The sequence below is a fragment of the Bos javanicus genome, chromosome X, assembly GCF_032452875.1.
Source record: "Bos javanicus breed banteng chromosome X, ARS-OSU_banteng_1.0, whole genome shotgun sequence".
Lineage (NCBI taxonomy): Eukaryota > Metazoa > Chordata > Mammalia > Artiodactyla > Bovidae > Bos > Bos javanicus.
The window spans coordinates 115,848,589-115,865,049 of record NC_083897.1 but is presented as its reverse complement, the minus strand read 5'-3'; the positions used below and the strand labels follow the sequence as shown (position 1 = coordinate 115,865,049).

General features: G+C 45.0%; 1 protein-coding gene and 1 pseudogene across 1 annotated transcript in view; both read left to right on the top strand.

The window, feature by feature from the left end:
• The window catches only part of LOC133243529 (melanoma-associated antigen B2-like), a 203,290-nt gene that overhangs the window by 161,994 nt on the left and 24,835 nt on the right, over positions 1–16,461 (top strand). The window lies entirely within an intron of this gene.
• Positions 4,823–6,705, top strand: LOC133243523 (melanoma-associated antigen B2-like; annotated as a pseudogene).

Genomic DNA, 16,461 nt, shown 5'->3' with positions numbered 1-16,461 from the left:
ATTATTTAAATTTCATTCAGTTAAAAAACTACACCCACACTCAAAATATGATTTAGTAGTGGAAATGAAAGATTCTTTGTAAACAGCATTTTGGACTGATTTGGTGTTCCATGTGCAAGAATGCCACAGATTCTCTGACATCTCCTGGATTTAAAAGATTCCTCAGGGTCGGTGGTATCCTCCAGGATGAAAATAATCATGATCATAGTAAAAAGAGATATTGTGTAAAGTCTAAGTGTGCTCTAGGCAGTGCGCAAGGTGCTTTAGCTACTTGCCACTAGCTCTACAAAAGCCACTTCACCTGAGGTTCCTGGATTTTGGGGATGGACCCAAGTCCTCACAACTGATAAGAGACAGAGCTGGGCCTAGTGTGCTGGTCTGAATTTAACCACAGCATGTACCCTTCCACTTGTCCCGGCCTGAGGTGCTCATGAGTCAGTTAATTCACTGTCTTTTAACACTCCAACATGTATCTTGAGTGACAGAAAGAAGGACACTGTGACGAAAACACTGGGATGAAATACATAGCCAAGGCAATACAAACACCAAAATAATTAAGAGGTGTGAATAAAGGAGAGAAGGAGATAATGCTCAGTTAGCAAATGATCACCTCCATGTGGAAATTCAGACACCCTCAAGTGATCAAGGGCTTACAAGATTATCTGGCGCTATCCTTCTATGTAGAAAGTAAACATTTTATTTGTTTTAATTAAAAATAGTTATTTCTATTTATTTTTTGACTGCTCTGGGTCTTAGTTTGGACACTTGGAATCTTTGTTGCCACATGCAGGCTCTTTAGTTGTGGAATGTGAGATTTTAGGTGTGGCACGAGAACTCTTAGTTGTTGGATGTGAGATTTTTAGTTGCGGCAAGTGGGATCAAGTTACCTGACTAGGGATCAAACCTAGGACCCCTGCATTGGGAGCGCATAACCACTGGACAAACAGGGAGGTGCCGAAAGTAAATATTTTAGAACTACCCTAAATCTGGTGACTCAGATGGTACAGAATGCGCCTGCAATGCGGGAGACCTGGGTTCAATCTCTGGGTTGGGCACAATCCCCGTGGAGGGCATGTAACACACTTCAGTATTCTTGCCTGGAGAATCTGCATGGACAGAGGAGCCTGCCGGGCTACAGTATATGGCATCACAAAGAGTGGGACATGACTGAGCGATTAAGCACACACCCTAAATCTGGCTGAAGAGCAGGAATATATCACCTCTATCTCTTTGACATCATAACATCTGTCCTGAGTTCCTTAATTTCTGCTGCATTTTCCTAATCTTACATCACTTTGGGGACTGAGACCCATTTTGTCCAAGATTTGCTAGAGGGTAACGGCTCACTGTTTGTAGGAATATGCATTCCACAGGAAGACTTTAATCAAGGGACAGAAGCTGATATGAGAACCTCCATAAAGGAGGACTAAGGAGATAATCACCCCTTGATATAGTGGTCACCCAAAGACTAAGAAGAGGAATCTTAGCTCAGTAGAAGGAGCAGTCCCAGGCTGTGGTAGATGTAGTGAGGATGCTAAGCAAGAGGAATCAGAAGGACTCAAGTTGCATCCCCACTGTCTATTCTCAGAGGCCCTGATGGACTAGGATCACATGAAGATCATCCTGACTTCCAACTTGGAATTCTCAGGAGACTAGGACTTTGATGTAAGACAAGAAGCTTCATAAAACAGAGAGTAGAGTTACAGGATTCGTCATGTGTCAATGTCAGGACCTGAAAGTGGACTCACAGTTGCACACACTATAAAAGGAGGCCCTGGAAAATCACTGATGCTGTGGTCCCCAGGAAGCTCTGGGCACAGATGTCAGGTTGATTTCAGTCTAGGAAGTCTTAGCGAGGTGAGACCTCTGTCTAATACAATCAGCCACAGTTTCACAGAGGGAGGGACCTGAATCCAAGGAGGACTTCACATGCGATGCTGAGTGTTAGCGGGGACCCCTGCAGACGGAGCCAAACAGAATTCTGTAAATTCTTAGCCCACAGGAGCTCCTTCTGAGTGGTCCGCTCATTCAACCTGTGTGATCTTAGGGAGGGCTGAGTCTCCTCTAGCCAGATCAGAACCCAGATCTGCAGATGGGGGTGTCTTGACCATAACCAGACTTAAGGTGAGCACCATCAGTGCTAGTGAGAGGATCTCTCCCCCAACGAAGGAGGCTCACAGAGTGGCAACCCACCTGACAAGCAGAGATGCTCAGAGCACAGCTGGCCTCCCACCACTAGGGACTTGGGAAGGCGAGGGCTTTGTTTGGGAGCTGGAAGACTCGGGTTCATAGGAGGGGGCATCCGGGGTCTGATACACCGCACAAGGAGGACCCAAGGACTGATGAATATTGAGCTACTGGTGTTCCCATAGCGCGCTGCCCCTGCTGTCATCCCTGGGAGACCCCACGTAGGACCTTATGCAGCTCCCCTCCACTTCAGCTTTGAAACCCAGCAGATCGACTGGTAGCCGCGGCGACCATATGGCGGAGACTTAGTGTTCAGGACTCGTCCGGAACCAAGGTGAGGACCTGAATGGAGCTGAAGGGACTTTCCCAACCCTCCCAGTAATAAAAGTGACTCATCCACATCCCACCCCTGTGATATGGCTCTTAAGAGTCCCTCAGAGCTATCGGCTGAATGTGGACTAGAGTGTCTCAGGCTAAGGTGTTGGTCTGTGGGGGTAGGCCCGGATTCTACCCCCGGAGGAGCTCTAGGACCTAGATGAAAGCCCTGAGGGCTGATGAGCAGACTTCGACACCGCCAAGGGGGCCACACTGAGCGGCTCCCCTGTACTGGGCTCTAGGAGGCCCTGGGTAGAGCTGCCCAACTCTGGTGCCCCCTGGTGTTCACTGGAGGTGGTTTTAGGCAAGTGAGAGCCTTGCTGTAATGGAATAAACCCAGTTCAACAAAGGGACCTAGTCCCCAATATTAATGGCTGTGACGCTGAGTGAGGATGGAGGCTCCTCCCATAAGAAATGGAGTCACATAAGGCGCCAGTCCTATTTTGAGGACTGGGAGAATCAGGCGTTTTGACATGACACTTCCTGGGACATCTCAGGGAAGTGAGAGACCAGGTCAGTGGGGGCAGCCTCAGGTTGACAAGGGAGGGTTTCAGGTGTCCTGGTGGATAGTGAGAACCTTGGAGGCTGTGGATGTTCCACACCACGTCATTCGGACCACATCTCCCTGTCGTCATCCCTGGGAGACCTCAAGAATACATGTCTGTCCCCACTGCGCGCTAATGGGGAAGTAAGGGTCTTGGTCTGAATGGAGTGGTCAGCAGAGGGAGAAACCTTAGACCCTGTCATGAGTCAAATGTAGAGCTTGGTTGCTTCTGTGTCCTGGCTATTGAAAATAGTTCTGCAGTGAAGACGAGTACAAGTGTCTTTTTCCATCCCCATTTCCTCAGGGTATACGCCCACTAGTGGGTTGTTGGCTCGTGTGGTAGTTTTATTTCTAGTTTTTGTAAGCAGAGTGAATTAATTCATAAAGAGGAAAGCCAATATCATATATTAATGCATATGTATGGAATCCAGAAAGATGGTACTGATGAACCTATTTGCAGGGCAGCCAGGAGATGCCGACATAGAGAACAGATTGGTGGACCCAGTGGGGGAAGGAGAGGGAGGGGCAGATTGAGAGAGTAACATTGAAAACATGCACATTACCGTATGGAATATAGATAACCAGTAGAAAGTAGTTTTACGACCAGGGAGCTCAAAGCCAGCACTCTGATATCTTAAGAGGGGTGTGACGTGGGAGGGAGTTTCAAGATGGAGGAGACATAAGATATACCTATGGCTGATTCATATTGATGTGTGGCAGAAACTGGTACACTATTATGAATTAATATTGTAAAAAAATTATTTTCAAAAAGACGTATAGGAGAAAACAGAAGCCAAAAAATATTTTAGACCTTGAATTGGGATCTTGTGAGGGTTCACAGGGACATCAACCTGCCTGCACCAGATTTTGTTCTCAGGAGACCGTGTTTGGTAAGATATGGTCATCTTCACTTCCTGCTTTTGGGACACAGAGTGATTGGCTTTTACTATCAAGCAGTCATCACTTCAGGAAAAAGTTGAGCTTCTCTACTGCTACTGCTAAGTCACTCCATTCCTGTCCGACTCTATGTGACCCCATAGATGTCAGCCCCCAGGCTCTCCCGCCCCTGGGATCCTCCAATCAAGAACACTGGAGTGGGTTGCCATTTCCTTCTCCAATGCAAGAAAGTGAAAAGTGAAAGTGAAGTTGCTCAGTCGTTTCCGACTATTAGCGACCCCATGGACTGCAGCCTACCAGGCTCCTCCATCCGTGGGATTTTCCAGGAAAGAGTACTGGAGTGGGGCGCCATTGCCTTCTCCGAGCTTCTCTACTGGGAGCTCAATTGATGAACCTGAGTGAGGACTCAGTGCATCCATCCCACCCTTGGATTTCAGCCCAGAAAATCTCAGGGAAGGGCTGTGAGGCTGAGCCCCTTCTATACTGTTCTATACGAAGTCTACGGGAGGGGACATGTCTAGTCTGAAGGTGTAGACACCAGTCCACAAATGTATAATTGTGCCCAACGCTTTAAGGAGCCAAGGTAAGGACCTTGAATGATGATCCCAGTGAACTCAGGATAGAAAAGACCCTAATGAGCTCTCAGCACTGGTTATCTATCTCCTGGCAGGGAGGTGGTATGAGGCATTCCTTCACTTACCTCTGGATCATGGGGAGGTCTGAAGTGTCTACATCAGAGTAGCAGAGGGAAGGGTGCCAAGGCTCCTCCAGGACTTGACGTGATAATACTGAAGTAGAACTTAGAAAACCCCACTGCTGGCACCTGCTGTCACCTGAGTAAATCCAGAGGAGGGCTGAGAGGACGCAGAGGAAAAGTAAGGCCTCTGTTCTTCCTCTGTGGGATTCTGTGGGAACAGGCTGTGCAGGAAAACAGGAGCCTTGTGGGTTCCTAGAGCAGTGTCCTCAAGGACAACTGCAGAGGCAGCCTTTGATTAAGCCAAGGAAGAGTCTCCCTGTTTTAAGGTGCTCATGTCACCTCTTTCTCCATCCTCCAGGTGCCTGAATCTCCCGTGTATTGGCCCAGGCTCCTGCCTGCAGTTCCTGACCACAGCCATCATGCGCCATGGGCAGAAGAGTAAGCACTGTGCTCATGAGAAACGTTGCCAGGCACGAGCTGAGACCCAGGGTCTTCATGATCAGGCTACCACATCTAGGGGAGAAGAGACCACCTCCTCTTCCCCTCCTGATTCAGAGAGCACTCCCTCAAGCTCGTCTGCTGCTGGCACCGCCACGGAGCCTCAGGGAGCCCAAGGCACCACCAGTGCTGCTGCAGGTACCATATGTAAAAGATCTGGTGTCGGTGGCATAGCACGCTCAAGATCTGCAGTGCCTGGCACAGCATGCTCAAGATCTGGTGTAGGTGCAGAGGGCCAAGTTCAGGAAGGTGAAAATTCCTCCCAAGCCTCAGGTGCTGCTGCGAGCTCTCACACAGATCTTCTGACCAGGAAGGCAGAGATATTGGTGCAGTACATGCTGTTTAATTATAAGATGAGGGAGCTCATTAAGAGGTCCAAAATGCTGCAGGAAATCAATAGAAGGTACAAGGAACAATTCCCTGAGATCCTTAGCAGGGCCTCTGAGCACATGGAGCTGGTGTTTGGCCTGGTGCTGAAGGAAGTCGGACCCAACAGTCACTGCTATACCCTGGTGAGCCACCTAGATCTCAGTGACAGCGAGTCTTTGAGAGGTGACCGGGGGCTACCGAAGAATGGTCTTCTGATGCCTCTGCTGGGTGTCATCTACCTGAATGGCAACCACGCCCCTGAGGAGAAGATCTGGAAGTTCCTGCATATGCTGGGCATCTATGATGGAAGAAGTCACTTCATCTTTGGAGAGCCCAGGAAGCTCATCACAGAAGATCTGGTGTGGGAAGAGTACCTGGAGTACCGCCAGGTGCCCGGCAGCGATCCCCCTCGCTATGAGTTCCTGTGTGGTCCTAAAGCGCTCATAGAAACCAGCAAGAAGAAAGTCCTGCAGTTTTTGGCCAAGGTCAAGGATTCGGTCCATCCTGCCTTGCAGCAGCATATGAAGAGGCTTGGAGAGAGGAAGTAGAGAGCACCGGAGCCAGAGGTGCAGCCAGGGCTGGCATTTCTGCCTCAACCAGGCCTGGCACTGCCGCCTCAGCCGCTGCTGGCCCTTCTGCTTTGGCCAGGCCTGGCACTGCTGCCTCAACCTCTGCCTGCACTTCTGCCTCAATCAGGCCTGGCACTGCTGCCTCAGCCAGCGCTGGCCCTTCTGCTTCGGCCACTGCGCACCCCAGGGCCGAATCCAACTGCTCATCTCGCCCCTAGTGTGATCTGAAGCCTGTTGTTCACTTTGTGGCTGGAGAAGCCGGGCAACCTGTGTTCCTGATATGCATCAATAACTTGTTGACTTTATTTCCCCCAATTTTCAGTTGTTAAAACTTTTCAACAGAAAGGTCATTTAGAGTCATGATATAAGTATATGAATAACATGGGTCACACACACTTTGCTGTTTGTCAAATTTAGGAGTAAGAATTTTGTTTTCTCAAATAAATATTGGAAATTGTCACATCACTTTTGTGATCCAGGATGAGAATAACATCACTTTAGGATGAGAGTGTCCTTAGAAATGTAAAAGACACCACACTAATAGAGGCACAGAACATTGATACATTGTTAGGGAGATAGCTGAAATTTCTTCAGATTTTGGCTGGCTTTACTCTCTGCTTAGTCTCCCTCTTTGTAAATGTAAAAGACACTTGCCTCTGCTTATGGTTTATGGTTTTCAAGAATGTTTGAGAATATAAATTATAGCAAATGATTTATTCGTGGCTCTTCTTTTACACAAACGTTGACAATCTGCTCTTAAGAAGTCTTCATGCTTGTACTGGTGATGTTTAGTCAAAAAAAGTCCTAGCCTCTGTCCACTCATTATAGTTTCTCAGAGATGCTGTCATTGTATGGAAGAGGCTGAGATACTCTCTACTTCAGGAAGAACAAGAAAGAAGCAGGGTAAAGAGGGGTTGGAGAGAACATATTATTTTGGTTTCATTGCTAAGTGGAATTTTGGCTGATTGGGGAGGTTGGGTCTTTTGTTTTTTCCTCACTTGGAACACTGCATAGTTTCTGACATCTGATAGATTGAAAAAAGAATCCAGCTGATGTAACATCTGAGGTCAAGATAATCATAGTAATAACTGCTGTTGCTCCTAATTTCTCAATAGAACAGGTGACGTGACAGAAGCTTTCCATAAATACTTATATTGCACCAATCTGACAAGAAAGGGCTTCTCAAACTTACTTCACAGGGGAGAGCCCAAGGCTCATAGAGTTACGGTTTGGTTTTGTGCTGAAATACATAGGGCTGGTAAATGACAGCTGGCAATAGACTCCTGCTCTACACTACTTTACCCACTCCAGTGTTTTTGCCTGGAGAATCCCAGGGACAGGGGAGCCTGGTGGGCTGCCGTCTATGGGGTCGCACAGAGTCAGACACGACTGAAGCGACTTAGCGGTCGCAGCTACACTACTTATCACTCATACTGTTGTTCTCCTCACAACCTGAGACATACCCTTGTCTTTGTTCTTTAACAAGTCCTTTTAACATTTGACAATTCCTTATTTATTTATCATTTATTTATTTATTTGGCTGTGCTGGATCTTAGTTGCTCCACGTGTGGTCTAGTTCCCTGACCAGGGAGCGAACCTGGGCCCCCTGCATTGGGAGCCTGGAGTCCTAGCCATTGGACCACCAGGAAAGTCCCCACCTTGTATCTTTTATTTCAGTGCTTTTCTCAGTACTCCAAAATTTGTCCTAGGTGATAGAAAAGAATGCCCTCGTGCTCAAGCTACTGGATCGAAATGTGTAGCCAGAGCAGTAAGAATACCAGATATACTTAACCAACAATATGTATCCCTTATTCATTACTCATAGATAAGTGAAAGAAACAATATTCAGGGACAGTACAAGCATGTACATTGGCCATGTTAGATAACCTCTGAAGAGCAAGGAGTCTCCATATCATCCTTGCAATCTCTTCCCTGTGGAAAGTAAACCTATCAGAACAGAAATGACATGAGAATCTTCACCTGGCTGATGAGATAGATTGATCTACTTTTTTCTCCCTAAAGGACTGCCACCTGTCCTGGGACTCCCGCCTTGGACTATAGCTTCTCCATCTCCCGTCACTCCTGGGACAGGGACCCATTCTCTGTAGCACTGCAGAGCAAACATAGCTCAGGAGTTTGTAGACATGTGGAATTTCCCCAAAGACCTTTAATCCAAGACACAGAAAGCAAGATGAGGGCCCCAGGTAGGAGGATTGAGGAGAGCAACACCTAAGAATATGGGGGATGGTGGTCACTGGGACAGCATTCCCTTCTGATCTCAGACACAGAGGAATTCAGAACTGGTGGGCTTAGCCTATTAGCCTTAGCATAGCCTCACTTATTCTTCAGGTGTGTCAAACTCCCTTCACTGTGCCACTTAGGCCTGGTGACATGGTGAGTCCTACTCACTTCCTCCCAGAGGATCACATGGAGGTAAGGAACCTCATCCTGATCAAAGGGAGCAGTCAAAGCTCAGCAGAAGGATGATTTCCACGTTGTGCCAGAAGTCAAGGTAAGGACCCTGAATTCTTGAAAAGACCACTAGCCTCAAAACAGTGGGAGCAGAACATATTCCTTCCACTCCTATTAACCTCAGAAGACCATGGCCTGTGGTGGGCCTAGGAGGCAAACTCCTCTTCTTCCTCAGGGATCAGGAAACTAGTGGCCTGGGTGGAGAAGCTTTAAGGCAAATCAGGGAATGTTTCCAGTTGGGGAATATTTCCAGGTTCTTTCCAAGACAGTGAGGACAGCAAAGATCGTGGGAACACAAATACCAGGATGGCCACACAGTATGTTCCCTACTCTCAGCTTAGAAGGCCTCAGGCAGACTTACCAGGCCAAGGTACCCTTCAGCTCTGACGGAGGAGTAGCAGGAAAGTTAAGGTTTGGTCTGATGGTGGTGTTCACATGTCAATAGAAGGGGGAGTCTTGGGCTTGGCTGAGAGTCAAATTTGGGACCCTGATTTGAGCCCCTGAGAAGAACTGTCTGTCATTCCCAAGGAGCTTGCCACAGCTTTCATTCTTGTGAGACCATGGGTAGGGGTGGCTAGATAAGGCCACTCTTACTTCCTCCTCCAGGCTCACAGGGAGGTATCGGTCTTACTATGAGGAGACAGGCCTCAGGTCAAGAAGGAAGGGATTCCCCAGGCCCCACCAGAAGTCAAATTGTGAAGCCCGAGTGGAGACTGAGGGGTCACTCATCCCTGAATAGAGGGAACAAAGGAGAGCCATGCCCTCCCCTTTGATGTGATTCTAGAAAGCTCAGGGGAAGACTGTCAGGCAAGGCTCTCCCTCACCTATTATACCAGGCCTTCTTCTTATACCAGGCCTTCTTCTTCTTGTTGATTTGCTAAGTCATGTCTGACTCTCTTGTGACTCCATGGACTATAGGCCGCCAGGCTCCTTTGTCCATGGGATATTCCAAGGAAGAATTCTAGGCTGGGTTGCCATTTCCTCCTCCAGGGGATCTTCCTGACCCAGAGACCGAGTCTGCGTCTCCTGCAGCTCCTATATCTCAGGCAGATCCTTTACTGCTGAGCCATCAGGGAAGCCCTATATCAGGCCTAAGGGAGGTGAGATCTTCGTTGCAAAGTATAGCCACGGGTCCTGAGAAGGGAGGGATATGGTTGGTGCCTGCCAGGCACTGTGGCAGATGCTTTACAGTTACCACCACATGCCACCAGTCCTTCCAGACAGGGCTTGTCAAACTCCCTTCACAGTTAAAGAGCCTGAGGCTCTCTCAGAGAGTTTAATGATGTGACAAACTTTTCCATGGCTGTTTAAGTGACAGGGATGGCCATAAGCCCTTGATTTGAGTTAGTCTAAAGCTCACCCTCTCACTCCTGCAAGCCTGATCTGACCTTATGCCCTTAATTCCCTTTTTATTCTCCTTACTGTGAAATGTATGAAGCATTAAGAAGAGGAACTCTCAGGTCCAACTATTATATTTTAATACATAGCCAGAGCAATAATAATAATAATGCCAAAATAAATGTGACATATAAAGAGAAGAAAAAAGAGATAGTGTTTGCTAACAATAGGATCATCTGTCCATACATATGAGGGTTCAGAAATCTTAAAAGATCTGAACATTTTAACTTTCAGATAAGCTTATAAGATCAGTAAGGGACGCAAAAAAATCATCTCACAGCCATTCCTTTGTATAAAAAATATCTATTAGATCTAAAATATAAAGTTTATTTATTAGAACAGAGATTGTCTGAGAAGTCTGGCTGAAGGAGAGAAGGGACAGGTTACCACGTTTTGTTTCTCTCACAGGTCTCTGCCTGGGCCCCCTTACTTATGCCATGGATTTCCTATCTCTTATCACTCCTAGGACAGGGATTCCTTCTCTGCAAGGTCTGCAGTAGAGAAAGTACTCAGGGCCTTTCAGGGATGTGGCATTTCCCAAGAAGGCTTTAATCAAAGGGGCAAGGGCCTTTAGGAAGACACCCATGCAACTGGACTGAGGAATGCAACGCCCCAGAATATTAGGTGTAAGAAGGCTTCAGGCAGAGCTCTCAAGCTGAACATCTCTTTTCTCTGTTGTCTCAGTACAGTTGTCAGGGACGTGAGACCTTTGGTCTAAGGAGGGCAATCTCAGGTCAGAGTAGGAATTGTCAAATATATATGTGAAGCCCCTTAAAAAGAAGTGAAAGAAATAGCCACCCAGAACCACTGGGGTTCTGTAGTGTCCACTTGCTGCTGTCAGCCCTTGGAGGTCCTGAATTCCATCATAGGATGAGGTAGAGAGAGGCCTTGAGAGCTGAGAAATACAGAGTGCTACCGCCGTGGGCAGAGCACATTCCAGAACCAAGTCTGCCAGCTCCTCCCACATAGTGACATCCAGGGAAGATCCTTCATCTTGAGGTTGAAAAGAGAAGTAAGTATTTCAAGTAATTGAGTGCCAAGGTGGATCTGAAGGGAACACATTTTATGTCTTGTTTTGTTCTTGCTTGACCTCAGTAACTGGGAAATGTATCTTTTTCTGTTTAGGGCTTTCTTTTTGGCACTATTGAAATACCCTTCTTGTAATTGAAGGTTAATTTGACTTCCGTATTTGTGTTTATGAACAAAGTATATCCCATTTATTGCTGTATTTCAATATAAGTCGTGTCCGACTCTGTGCGACCCCAGAGACGGCAGCCCACCAGGCTCCCCCGTCCCTGGGATTCTCCAGGCAAGAACACTGGAGTGGGTTGCCGTTTCCTTCTCCAATGCATGAAAGTGAAAAGTGAAAGTGAAGTCGCTCAGTCGTGTCTGACCCTCAGCGACCCCATGGACTGCAGCCTACCAGGCTTCTCCGTCCATGGGATTTTCCAGGCGAGAGTACTGGAGTTGGGTGCCATCGCCTTCTCCTTAAGTGAAGTCAGACAAAGACAAATATCACATCACTCAAATGTGGTGTGATAGAATTCTATTACTATACACTGTCCCATCTCTCTCTTGTGAATGGATAAACGGCACATCAGCCTGTCATCACAGGTAAGTGTTTTCTCTTAAAGTAACAATGTTTTCAGTACTTTATTATAAATATGACTGAAATAGTGTAGGATATAAAAATTTTTAGTGATCCATTCATTACTATATATGCTTGGCTACAATGAAGCAATCCTATCAGTTACACTAGGCTACTATAAAGCAATCATATTGCTGCTTCTTCATTATCGATGCTTGAATCATTGTACCTGTAACTATGAATTGCTTTTCACATTATTTTTTCATTTTTGATATTTAGTGTTTTGCATCTATAGTCTTTTTGTCATATAAGGCAATATATTTATATGACAATATATGTAATATTGTCAATAAGGCAATTGTCAGTTCTTGCAAATGCATGCTGTAAATTTATAATATTGATTAATACAGTCCTGTGAATATATTTTCTCTTAAGATTTTCTTAATAATATTTTGTTTTCTCTAGCTTACATTATTGTAAGAATACAATAGCTAATACTTATAGCTATGTCAACTAGAAAGAAAGGAATACATCAAGGTTGTGTATTGTCACCCTGCTTATTTAACTTATATGCAGAGTACATCTTGCAAAATGCTTGGCTGGATGAAGCACAAGCTGGAATCAAGATTTCAGGGAGAAATATCAATAACCTAGGATTCACAGATGATACCATCCTTATGGCAGAAAGCAAAGAAGAACTAAAGAACCTCGATGAAAGTGAAAGAGAAGAGAAAAAGCTGGCTTAAAACTCAACGTTCAAAAACCAAAGATCATGGCATCCGGTCCCATCATTTCATGGCAAATAGATGGAGAAACAATGGAAACGGTGAGAGACTTCATTTTGGGGGGCTCCAAGATCACTGCACATGGTGACTGCATGTGCATGTGCAGTTGCTTTTCACTTGGTATAATGTTTCAGTTATGCAAGATGAACCAATTCCAGAGATCTGCTGGGTAACATTGTGCCTATATTTAACATTACTGTATTGTGTGCCTAAATATTTAAGTGAGTAGATCTGATGTTAAGTGATTTTACCACATCAATCATTTGAAAAGTTGATTGTCTTGCTCCCTGTCTAGGACAGAGGAAGATGATTAAGTGCAAGCATTTAGAGAACTCTTTTATAATGTTAGTGAGAATGTTGATGGGTGCAACCATCGTGGAAAACAATATTGAGGTTCCTCAAAAAATTAAAAATTGAATTACCATATGATTCAGCTAGCCCACTTCTGGGTTTTAATCCGAAAAAATTAAAATTAGACTCTCCAAGAGATATTTTCATTCCTGTATTTGTTGCAGGATTATTCACAATAACCAATACAGGGAAGCAGCCTAAATGTCCGTTGATGTATCAATGGATAGATATATGATATATATATATCATGGAGTGTTGTGTGTGTGTGTGTGTGTGTGTGCGTCCTCAGTCACTCAGTTGTGTTTGATTCTTAGAGAGCCCATGGACTGCAGCTCACCAGGCCTCCCTGCCCTTCACTCTCTCCAAGAGTTTTCTCAAACTCATGTCCATTGAGTCAGTGATGCGATCCAACCATCTCGCCTTCTGCTGCCCCTTCTCTTCCGGCCCTCAATCTTTCATTCCTAGCGTCAGGGTCTTTTCCAATGAGTCGGCTCTTTCCATCAGGTGGCCAAAGTATTGGAGTCAGATTCAGCATCAGTCCTTCCAATAAATATTCAGGGTCGATTTCCTTTAGGATGGACTGGCTTGATCTCCTTGCTATCCAAGAGACTCTCAAGAGTCTTCTCCAAGATCACAGTTTGAAAGCATCAGTTCTCCATCACTCAATCTTCTTTATGGTCCAACTCTCACATCCATACATGACTACTGGGAAAACGATAGATTTGACTACAGGGACCTTTGTCGGCAAACTGATATCTCCATTTTTTAATACACTGTCTCGCTTTGGAGCCTTAGTTAAAAGCAGAGCCTTCAGCGAGAGGTCATTTCAAGGGAAGTTGCCTGGTGGGCTAGAGAGACAGTGAGAGTGGTGAGCAAGGCCAGATCCTCAGATGGAGGGCCTCAGAGAATCCACAGTCTCCTGGACTGGTGACCTTTACCCTGGGTTGAGGGAGCCAGAGACCTCTCCTTAAGGACCTACTTGATTATTTTATCTTGTGTGTAACTAGGCAAATTCTAGACAAGTTCTAGACTTTTTGTTGGTACTTAAATACGTGGAAATATTCATTATTTAGATGAAAGGGTATCTGGGAGGGAAGATACTGATCAATGACAAAATTTCTAAGAACTCTGAGTTGTTTCCAATGGGGAAAGATTCTACCTCAAGCACATTCCATGTCATATCCTCTGGTGTGAATGTTATATGATTGTCCTTGCTAGGCAACATTTTAATTCACTGTGATTTTCTTTGTCTTGGAGTTTGGGTAATGTGCTGGAGTTCAGGGGGCTAGTGAAACAGCATGTAAACAATTAACCAGCTTAAACTGGTTTGACCTTTTCGAATAGATTGTTGATTAATCACACCTTGAGTCATTTTACAAAGAAGGAACTGCATGTGTCCAAGAAGGAACACATGACCTCAGGATGACCCTGGAGCCAAGCTCTTCAGTCTGCAAAACTCAGAGAAGAGAAATATTGCCCTGGGCCATTTACAAAGTGAGAAGTCCTTGAGGAGGAAAACCTGGCTTCCTGTAACCTGAGTAGCTGAAACAGACTAATTGAAGACTAGCCAATTACCTTTCAAGTTAGAAATTCCCCTGACCCCTTAGATTGCACCCAGGCTCCTGGATTGAAGAGAGATTTGATACCTTGCCTCCTGCATTGATTGGCCTTGCAGTAAAGCTCTTTTCTCTAAAGCTCTTGCCCTAAGTATTGACTTCTCTGAGCATTGGGCTTGAGCCCATGTTCCCTTAGTCTGGGCAGCCTTGTTGAGGTTTAGGACTTGTGACCATCTGCTTGATGCACTGTAGCCCCTGGTGGGCCCTCAACAGCAACCCTGAGTGGCCACCTATACTGAGTTTGTCTAGAGAGTTGGCTCTCGGGTTCCTGTTTGCTAGCCATGGCACTCTGGGCTCCTCTGGCTTCTGGGGCTCCTTTCACTTTTAAGGAAGGAAACAGCTCCTGGATCAGACATCTTTGGGGTGAGTAAACTCCTTAAAATATGCCTATAACTAAATGTGCTATATGAAGTTAGAATGTGCCTGTAGTCTAATAATCTCATCAGGACTGTGTGTTAGAGAGGATGAGATGGTTGGATGGCATCACTGACTCAATGGGCATGAGTTTGAGCAAACCCAAGAAGAAAGTGAAGGACAAGGGAAGCCTGGTATGCTGCAGTCCATTGGGTTGCACAGAGTCAGATGTGACGAACTGATTGAAGAACAACACCACCACTGTGGGTTAGAGTCCCACCTAGGAGAGTTTCTTCTGTCTGATTAGAATCCTAAGGCTACAGTCCTGGGTTAAAGACCCACCCTAAGAGGACAGTGTCAGAGGTTAGCGCTACTGAGGTGCTCAAATGATTGGGTTAGAGGTCTGAACACTGGCTTAAGGTTCCAGGCCTTTGGATTTAATTGCCTATATTTGTCTGTGTCTGACTGTTTTATGTATTGGGATTGGCTAATAGGAGTTGGCTATGGGATGAATGTGGCGAGACTTTATTCAACCTGTAGTTAATGAGGGTCCTCTGAATCGGGAGATAAAACACCTTGCTCCTGGACTGGAAACTTTGCTTTATGGAGGTGATGGGGGTTTTCCCCTTTGCCTAAGGTGACAGCACAGAGGTATTGTTACAGATGGATATTCTTTGAAAAAAAAAAATTATTGGAGATATGTTGATTTACAATCTTGTGTTAGTTTCAGGTGTACAGCAAAGTGATTCAGTTACACATATATTCAATCTTTTCCAGATTCTTTTCCCACATAGGCTATTAGAGAATATTGAGTATAGGAGGTCCTGTTCAGTTATCTATTTTCTATATTGGTTGTATGTGTATGTTCATCTCAAGCTTCTAATGTATCCTTGCCCACAAAGTTCTCCTTTGGTTACCCTAAATCTGTTTCAAACTGTGCGAGTCTGTTTCTGTTTTGTAAATAAGTCCATTAGTGTCATTTAAAAAAATTAGATTTTCCTGTGAGCAATATACTACGGTATTTGTCTTTGACTTACTCAGACAATCTCTAGGTCCATCCATGTTGCTGAAAATGGCATTCTTTCGTTCTTTCTTATGGCTGAGTATTCTTCCACTGTATTTATGTATCACATCTTTTGCATCTGTTGATGGACCTTTAGGTTGTTTCCATGTCTTGGTTCTTGTAAACAGTGCTGCAAGGAACATGGGGGTGCTTGCTCCTATTCAAAGTATGGTTTTCTTCAGATATATGCCCAGGTAGTCTATTTTTTTTAATTTATTGGAGTATAGTTTTACAATGTTGTGTTAGTTTTAGGAATATAGCAAAGTAGTACTGTTACACACACACACACACACACACACACACACACACACACATATATATATATATATAAATTCATTTTCAATTTCTTTTCTCATATAGGTTATCACAGAATATTGATTAGAGTTCCCTGTGCTATGTAGGAGGTCCTTATTGGTTATATATTTTATATATAGGGGTGTATGTATGTTGATCCCAAGCTCCTGATTTATCCCTCCCTCACTACATTTCCCCTTTAGTACCCATAAGTTCGTTTTCAGGATCTGTAAGTTTTCTGTTTTGTATTATGTTCATTTTATCACTTTTTAAAATTAGATTCCACATATGAAGGATATATTTGTCTTTAACTTACTTCACTTAATATGATAGTCCCTAGGTCCATCCATATTGCTGCAAATGGCATTCTTTCCTATGGCTGAGTAATATTCCTTTGTATTTCT